Here is a 10,249-nt window from a genome sequence, read left to right as displayed (position 1 = left end):
ATAGGAGGCATGCTATCATCATAATAAATTTGCTCATCAAAACTTGGGGGACAAAAAAATATCATCTTCATCAAACATAGAATCCCCAAGCTTGTGGCTTTGCATATCATTAGCATCATGGGTATTCAAAGAATTCATACTAACAACATTGCAATCATGCTCATCATCCAAAGAATTAGTGCCAAATATTTTAATACGTTCTTCTTCTAATGCTTTGGCACAATTATCGGAATCCTTATTTTCACGAAAGACATTAAAAAGATGAAGCATATGAGGCAACCTTAATTCCATTTTTTGTAGTTTTCTTTTATAGTCTAAACTAGTGATAAAACAAGAAACTAAAAGATTCTATTGCAAGATCTAAAGATATACCTTCAAGCGCTAACCTCCCCGGCAACGGCGCCAGAAAAGAGCTTGATGTCTACTACACAACCTTCTTCTTGTAGACGTTGTTGGGCCTCCAAGTGCAGAGGTTTGTAGGACAGTAGAAAATTTCCCTCAAGTGGATGACCTAAGGTTTATCAATCCGTGGGAGGCGTAGGATGAAGATAGTCTCTCTCAAACAACCCTACAACCAAATAACAAAGAGTCACTTGTGTCCCCAACACACCCAATACAACGGTAAGTTGTATAGGTGCACTAGTTCGGCAAAGAGATGGTGATACAAGTGCAATATGGATGGTAGATATAGGTTTTTGTAATCTAAAAATATAAAAACAGCAAGGTAGCAAGTGGTAAAAGTGAGCATAAACGGTATTGCAATGCTAGGAAACAAGGCCTAGGGTTCATACTTTCACTAGTGCAAGTTCTCTCAACAATAATGACATAACTGGATCATATAACTATCCCCCAACATGCAACAAAGAGTCACTCCAAAGTCACTAATAGCGGAGAAGAAACGAAGAGATTATTGTAGGGTACGAAACCACCTCAAAGTTATTCTTTCTGGTCGATCTATTCAAGAGTGTGTACTAGAATAACACCTCAAGACACAAATCAACCAAAACCCTAATGTCACCTAGATACTCCAATGTCACCTCAAGTATCCGTGGGTATGATTATATGATATGCATCACACAATCTCAGATTCATCTATTCAACCAACACAAAGAACTTCAAAGAGTGCCCCAAAGTTTCTACCGGAGAGTCAAGACGAAAACATGTGCCAACCCCTATGCATAAGTTCACGAGGTCACGGAACTCGCAAGTTGATCACCAAAACATACATCAAGTGGATCACGTGATATCCCATTGTCACCACAGATAAGCACATGCGAGACATACATCAAGTGTTCTCAAATCCTTAAAAACTCAATCTGATAAGATAACTTCAAAGGGAAAACTCAATTCATCACAAGAGAGTAGAGGGGGAGAAGCATCATAAGATCCAACTATAATAGCAAAGCTCGCGATACATCAAGATCGTGCCGACTCAAGAACATGAGAGAGAGAGAGAGATCAAACACATAGCTATTGGTACATACCCTCAGCCCTGAGGGAGAACTACTCCCTCCTCGTCTTGGAGAGCGTCGGGATGATGAAGATTGCCACCGGAGAGGGATTGCCCCCTCCGGCAAGGTGTCGGAACGGGTCTAGATTGGTTTTCGGTGGCTATGGAGGCTTATGGCGGCGGAACTCCCGATCTAGGTTTCTTTCTAGAAGTTTTGGGTTATATAAGAGGTGTTGGAGTCGGGAACAAGGCAGGGGGGTGTCCGGGCTGTCCACGAGGCAGGGGGCGTGCCCCCACCCTCGTGGGCAGCCCGAGACTCTTCTGGCCCAATTCTTCTATTTCCATGCCTTCTTCTGGTCCAAAAATAAGTTCCGTGAAGTTTCAAGTCAATTGGACTCTATTTGGTTTTCCTTTTCTGCGATACTCCAAAACAACGAAAAAACAAAAACTGGCACTAGGCTCTAGGTTAATAGGTTAGTCCCAAAAATCATATAAAATAGCATATAAATGCATATAAAACATCCAAGGTTGATAATATAATAACATGGAACAATCAAAAATTATAGATACGTTGGAGGCGTATCACATCCTACAAAGTAATAACTACGAAATGCATTTATATTTTCATTTGATTGGGATTATGTGACTTTGAGCATATTGTGAAGTACTATAGACCTCGTATACATCTTGGAATTCAACAATGATTGTAACTATTGAATTGTATAGACCATTACATTCGAAGTCGGTAACCTAATATATTTATTTCACAATTAAAACAAATGATTAGTTCACTACAAACTAAGAAAACAAATGTGTACTCCCTCCATTTTTATTTAAGTCCACGTATTAGCATTGGTCAAAGTCAAATTTTATAAACTCTCGGAAAGTTTATAACAAAAGATATTAACATATACAATAACAAATAAATACCATTAGATTCATTATTGAATGTACTTTCAAATCATACATTTTTGTTATGGTAAATGTTTATATTTTTCTATAAACTTGGTCAAAATTTAGGAAATTTGACTTTGGTCAAACCTAATATGCAGAGTTAATAAAATCGGAGGGAGTACTAGTAGTTACTAGTACTACTCGCTAGTTGCTTAGCCCAATCACCCAACACGCCACACGGGGAGTTCAGTGTCACAAAATTTTGAGGTCAGCGGGAAAATCTCCCGCGACCCTGATTCAAGCAGTGCGAAGTTACCATCATAACCTTTGGAATAAGTCTACGGATTATGCTTGGTAGGGGCCTGTTTTCGTAACTTTAGGTTCACCCTACCCAGCCAACCCCACCCCGGCACCCAGAGTAGTACACCTGAATACTCCCCATTTTCTATCCTCACACCAAAATAGACTTCTCCACGGCACCGCAACCTTCGTGCTCCTCCCCTTCTCCATCGGCACACTCGTCCACCGCAATGCATCTGCCTCATTGACGACCTTGTACGCCGCACTAGAGTCGGTCCACCGTTGTCGTCGTACACGGAGCCTCTTCCCCAACACCGTCTTCCACGGTCTCAGATCTGCTTCCCGGAAGCCGAGGCCAAGCGCAGAAGCACCACCATCGTGTACAATGAACTGACTCCCATTGCCGACCATGATGCACAGAGTCCGCCGTGACCATCGTTCTCCTCCTCGATTGGTAATGTGTGTATTGAATCAATACATGTGCAGTTCCAATTTTGTTCATACCTACCCTTCAAATTTACTAGTTGCTATTGTTACCGTAAAAGTAATTGGTTATAGCCTCCATTGTCCAACAGAATATTAGCTTGTAATTGTGCGTCGCTCCTGTATCGCGCTGTTCTTGGGTAGGTTCTTCATCTGCAACTAGTAGTGTGGCAAATGATGGAAAGTTTTTTAGAACTAGCAAGATGCCCATGTGTTGCACGGAACATCAAGAGGCATTTGTATGAGTAGTTTATATCTTGTAGGAGAAAAGGATGAACGAGGGAAGGCCTTATTTGCAAATCTGGAGAAGGGTGTGGGTATTTCTGCAAAATTGCCATAGTTTCCTTCCTATCTGTCGGATATAAATCGGACGGCCTATATTGCAGGATGGCAGGCACACCATCATCACCAACTCTGTTCTTTTAAAGAAAAGAAAGTAGAAAAAAGAGTAGAGAGTAGAGAAGTAGAGATAAATATTAAATATAAAATAAGTATAAAAGTAGAGAAGAGAGTAGAGATAAATATTAAATATAAAATAAATATAATAGTAGAGAAGAGAGTAGAGATAGCAGGGACGTCGAGAAAGGATCGCACGCGTGGGAAAAAGCGGCCGGGCGCGCGCTAGTTTTGGTGCGCGGCGTCCGGCGCGCTTTATAAAATCCAACGCCCCCCCCCCCCCCCACTGCTCTGTGCCTTGCCACCGCTCTCTCCCTGCTATGCGCCTCGCCACCGCTCTCTCCCCGCTCTTTCTCGCCTCGCCGCCGCCGCGCCACCATGTTGTCGCGTCGCTGGGAAACTTGGGGATACCGCGGCATCTGCGCGCACCCCTCCGGCGGCTTCTTCACCGAGATCTGGTTCCGCGGGATGCACCTCGGCCTTGGCAATTTCGACACTGCCAACGAGGCTGCCTGCGCGTACGACGCGGCGGCGTGGCGCCTCCGGTGGCCTCACAGAACATTGAACCTCCCCAATGTGCCGACATGGGAGCGGGCGCAGGAGCTCGCGCCTCTGCCGCGGCTTATCATCGACGAGGATCGTCGCGACAACAGGAGGCGGGAGCACCGTCTCGACATCGCTGAGATGGACGATGTAGCCATGGCGTTGTGGCGCCAATGCTTCCCACAGGACATCATCAACGAGTGCGAGTTCTACGCACAAAGGAGGGCGAAAAGGGAGAAGAGGAGGGCAAAGCGAGCCGCCTATCGCGAGGACAAGCGTACATGAAAAGCGGACGCTCAATTCAACATGAGGCTAGGAGCAGCGTCGCCCTGGGAATCTGACGATGATCGGTATCTTCACGCCTACATTGAGACGTCGGAGGAGGACATCACCGAGGAGGAGTCGGGCGACGAGTAGTAGTTGAACTATCTATTTTTTTATCTATCTATGTTATATCTATGTTGAGAACTATCTATGTCTCTACTCTCTAGTCTCTACTCTCTATCTCTACTTCTCGATCTCAGCACTGTAAACGCTTTTTTAAAGCGCCGCGCATTGCGCTTCTGTTGGAGATGCTCTAGCATGGCAGACGAGTGCTTTAATGTTGCCCATAAGATGCGTGAGTATTACTAGTATATTTTTCTTGCCATGTTGAGATTTTAAAACCACGAGTGCGGTAATGCAGAGGAGCAATGAAGACCAAACACGGGATATTGGGGACATCTTCAAGGAGCGTGGCAAGTTAAAGAGGAGCTGCACTGAAACTATAAAATGAGCTTTGGTAAGTAACACCATTTCAATTACTTTTGTTTAGCCTCGTGTTCTTTGATGTGTATATGTTGTAGTTTCTGTTTCTCTTAGCCTCATGTTCTTCATGTGTAATAAGAAGAGTCTTAATCGTCCTAGTGCTTTCGCTTTTAGCTTGATGTAGGAAGTGGGTGTTCTCACCTTGTCGTCTGTTTTTATATTTTTCCTTTTGAATTCACTTCCCCGAGTCCTGTTTATCTGGCTTCTACTAAATGGATCTGGGTTGCTCTAAGTATTGATCTAAAAAAGAAGTAACTTCATGTCAGGATGCAGTTCCCGCGAGGAGGGAAATATGGTCAACCTCGAGATCATGTTTTCAAAATGAGGCTGGATTACACACAAGGTGCCAGTTCCCTAATGATGCTGGATTAGACACAAGGTGCAAATTCCCAGATGATGTTGGATTACACACAAGCCAGGTGGAGTCGTCAACTGTTCGTGTCCTCGTGGCTCTAGTAAAGGCTGAAAGAAAGCGTGCAGCAGCCCTTGAGAATGTAGCCGAGTTCCTGAAGAAGCGACAAGAGCAATCAGATGCTTTCTTCACCCAAGCCAAAGAAGAGATGAAAGAAGCTAGCAGAGGCAGAGCAGGCTAGGCGTCTCCTGCTATCTAAAACTGTTGTCAATACAAATTTTCCTTCATAATAGCTAGGTTCAAATGTTTATCCAGTCAGCATGCCTGTTGTGATGTCCGTGCATCTACTGATGTGGCACAAAATAATTTTTTTAGGATCATGTAATAACAACAATTACTTTCCAAACAATAGCAGACGAAGCATTGGACATGGTATAGTTCACGCGCAAGCCAACTTTCCAAGTTCAACTTCCACATCAAACCCATGTTCACAGATATCTGCACATTCATAGATAATGTCCACAACCATGATTCACTTCAAAGCCAAAAAATGTGAGGAGAGTTATAAATAAAGAAAAACCTCTAGTTCCTGCTACTAGTGCGAGCACAACAAGTCAAGACCATGCGTAATTAATTATATTTTGATCATTTTTTGTGTTCTAAAATGCCAGCCGGCTCGTGGAAGGACGTGTTGCCGGCACACATGCGGATTCAATGGAGGCAGGCGGGGCAGTCTGAAGCCGGTTGCATGCGGCGAGGAGGCGTGTTCAGCCGGGCCTGCAGCGAGTGGGGCCCTCTTGGCCGGCGCGTCGGTTCAATGCATGCGCTATGAGAGGTCGCATACGTGTCAGAGCAATCACTCCCTCCAGTCCTTTTTTGTTTGGGTATAACAAAATCTCGTTTTCCATTCACATTTTACAAGTAAAATTCGTGGAAAAACTTTGACCCAAAATACGATGGGGACTAGTAAACCAGGATGGAGGTAGTAGTTCTTTTTTTATCAAAGAAGGGTTTCCCGCTTCCGATTTTCATTATTGAAAACCAACATCTAAACCATAGTATTTGCCCTAGAACTACCAGGTTCAACATCTCGCAATATAAACCCATACAACCATACACCAAGGAGGTAGTAGTTATGAATTCCATTTTCGCTCCATACCAATCGTTCTAGAAACTACTTAAGTACTTATAACGCGCCCTTGAAAATTGGAACTCTTACCCCGCTAAAAAATGATATTTTAAACATGACTACTTGATTTGTGGCAACTGGCGAGCCACCGCCTCCAGGTCGTTCACCTGTGGTCCCGACCATCAACTCCTACGGATCAAATTATCACGCGAGCTGACTATTCCTACAAAGGCGCGCTCCACCACGTACCCGGTACCCGCGCATGCAGCAATCGTGCACCTAGGGTTTTAGGGTTTATTTGTTAATGGTGCCTTTACGTAACTCTCATGTGTGTGAGACAGCGAGAGACCGACTGCGTGCGTGCACCTCTTCTCTTCGTATATGTACTCCACCGCTTGTCTGGTCTCTAAAAAATTATATAGTAGTAATAACTACTAGCAATGTGTCGATGCGTTGCCACACGATCAAAGTAGATTACTACATATTCACCAATTTGATAGAAAAAAGAGTCTAGTTTTGAAATACGTGTATCACTAAAAATGTCTTATGTTTCACTCAGAATATATTCCTTTGGCGGTTTTGATGAGATAAGGGAGGAACGTTGTTGGTTTCAAGATTCAAGAAGTGGTATATCTCTAATTTCTATTCTTACTAGCAAGATGCCCATGTGTTGCATGGAACATCAAGATCTTGTGGGAGAAAAGGATGAACAAGGGAAGGCTTTGTCTGCAAATGTGGAGAGGAGTGTGGGTAAATTTCCATAGTTTCCTTCCTATCTGTTAGATATAGATCGGACGGCCTATATTGCAGGATGGCGGGCACACCATCATCACCAACTATGCTTTTTATAAGAGTAGAGATAAAAACAGAGTTGGTGATGATGGTGTGCCTATCATCCTGCAATATAGGTCGTCCGATTTATATCTGACGGATAGGAAGGAAACTATGGCAATTTTGCAAAAAGAAACCCACACCCCTCTCCACATTTGCAAGTAAGGCCTTCCCTCATTCATCCTTTTCTCCCACAAGATAAACTACTCATACAAATGCATCTTGATGTTTTGTGCAACGCATGGGCATCTTGCTAGTTGTTGTAAACAGCCCATGTGTGTGTGTTGTGTGTGTGAGATAGAGGGAGAGAGGAGGAGGAGGGAGTGCATGTGTGGCAAAGACACAAAGAGTGTTTGCGCGAGAGGTATCAGCTTAAAATGAGGCGATAGTGTGTGTGTGCACAATCGAGAGGGCGTGTCTCAAGAAGGGACAAAAAATCTACATAGATACAAGGAGCCCGAGAGAGACATGTATGCGATAGTGGAAGCACGAGTGTGCGGGTGTATAAACCTATCTGGAGGCTAGTTGATCAATGATGTGAGAGAAATACGAGTCGGTGTGCGAAAGCGAGAGTTTTGTGGATGTGTGAGAGAGGGTGTGTCTTCATGAACATCAACATTATCTTTTTCATTATCACTAGGTGAGTGTTCATTACCGGATTGAGTTTCAGCATCAGAGATAGAAGTTTCATTTTCATTATCAGGAGGTTTTTCTATTTCAGGTTCACTAGAAGTGTGCAAAGTCCTATCATTTTCCTTTTTCCTTTTCTTTCTAGAAGGAGTAGGTGCACTAGTGTTAGCTCTTTGTGAATCTTATTCAATTCTTTTAGGGTGTCCCTCAGGATAAAGTGGTTCCTGAGTCATTTTACCTCCTCTAGTTGCAACTCTAATAGCAAAGTCATGCATATTATGATTCATTTCATCAAGTAATTCTCTTTGTGATTTAGCAACTTGTTCTAATTGAGTTTGAACCATAGAAGCATGTTTTCCAACACCTCTAAAATCATTTGATATTCTAAACTACAAGTCACTCAAACAAGCAATCATATCAAAATTGTATTTCAATTGATTAATAACATTTGCATTGAAGTGATCTTGTTTTCTAATGTAGTTTTCAAACTCATAAAGGCATTGACTAGGATGCATATTGTGAGGATTATCATTTTCATTGAACTTCATAAGAGAATTTACCTCTACCACCTTAGGCATTGGTGGTGTATTAAGCCCATGTATTTCTTCAATAGGAGGTAAATTTTTAACATCCTCAGCTTTAATACATTTTTCCTTCAAAGATTTCTTTGCCTCTTGCATATCTTCAGGACTGAGATATAATATACCCCTCTTCTTCGGAGTGGGTTTAGGCGGTGGTTCAGGAATAGTCCAATCATCATAATTTTTCAATATGTTATTCAATATTTCTTCAGCTTGCCCAATAGTTCTTTCCATGAAAACACAACCAGCACAACTATCTAGGAAATCCCTAGAAGCATCGGTTAGTCCATTATAGAAGATATCAAGTATTTCATTTTTCTTAAGAGGATGATCAGGCAAAGCATTAAGTAACTGGCAAAGCCCTCCCCCCCCCCCCCAAGCTTGTGGGAGACTCTCTTCTTTAGTTTGCACAAAGTTAAATATTTCCTGTAAGGCAACTTGTTTCGTATGAGCAAGAAAATATTTTTCAGAGAAGTAATAAGTCATATCCTGGGGACTACGCACACAACTAGGAGCAAGATTATTGTATCAAGATTTAGCATCACCCTTTAATGAGAAAGGAAATAATTTGAGAATAAAGTAATAACGAGTTTTCTCATCATGAGTAAAAAGGGTGGCTATGTCATTCAACTTAGTAAGATGTGCCACAACAGTTTTAGTTTCATAACCATGGAAAGGATCAGATTCAACCAAAGTAATTAACTCTGGGTCGACAGAGAATTCATAATCCTTATCATCAATACAGATAGGTGAAGTAGCAAACTTAGGATCACATTTCATTCTATCATTCAGAGATTTTTCTTTATACTTGCATAGTAATTTCTCTAAATCATCTCTATCATTACAAGCAAGAATATCTCTAGTTGCTTATTCACTCATAACATAACCTTCTGGTACCTTAGGCAATTCATATCTAGGAAGGCTAGTTCTAGCAGGTGTTTCAGGAGTTTCAAGTTCAAGCTCATTATCAGATTCAACAACATCATGTTGTATAACTCTAGCAATTTTTCTATCAAGAAATTCACCAAGTGGCACATCATCATTATCAAGCAAGGTACTAGCATCATCATAAGCATCATTCATAGTAGAAGTAGCATCATCAATAACTTGTGACATATCAGAATTGATAGAATGTGGTGGTCTTGCAAGTTTACTCATAACAGAAGGTGAATCTAAGGCAGAACTGGATGGCAGTTCCTTACCTCCCCTCGTCCTTGAGGGAAATATCTTAGTCTTTGGATCCTTCAGATTCTTCATAGTGATAATATGATAATAATCCCAAGTGACTCAACAAATATAGCTATGCTCCCCAGCAACGGCGCCAGAAAAAGGTCTTGATAACCCATAAGTATAGGAGATCGCAACAGTTTTTGAGGGTAGGGTATTCAACCCAAATTTATAGATTCGACACAAGGGGAGCCAAACAATATTAGCAGCTGAGTTATCAATTCAACCACACCTGGATATTAATTATCTGTAACAATATGATCAGTAGCAAAGTAGTTTGATAGTTTTGATAGTAGTGATAGTAGCAGTGACAGTGATAGCAGTAATTTGTAGCAAGTGTAACAGTGATGGTAGCAGTAGTAACTTAGCAGAAACAATAAGAATAAATCCGTAGGCATTGGATCGATAACTTGTTGGATGATATTCATCATGTGACAATTATAACCGAGGGCAATATGGCACTAGCTCCAGTTCATCGATATAATGTAGGCATGTATTCCGTAAATAGTCGTATGTGCTTTATTAAAAGAACTTGCATGACATCTTTTGTCCTACCCTCCCGTGGCAGCGGGGTCCATATTGGAAACTAAGGGATATTAAGGCCTCCTTTTAATAGAGAACTGGAA

The sequence above is a fragment of the Triticum aestivum genome, chromosome 7A (genome assembly GCF_018294505.1).
Source record: "Triticum aestivum cultivar Chinese Spring chromosome 7A, IWGSC CS RefSeq v2.1, whole genome shotgun sequence".
In the NCBI taxonomy this organism is placed as follows: Eukaryota; Viridiplantae; Streptophyta; class Magnoliopsida; order Poales; family Poaceae; genus Triticum; species Triticum aestivum.
This window is presented reverse-complemented; position numbering follows the sequence as displayed.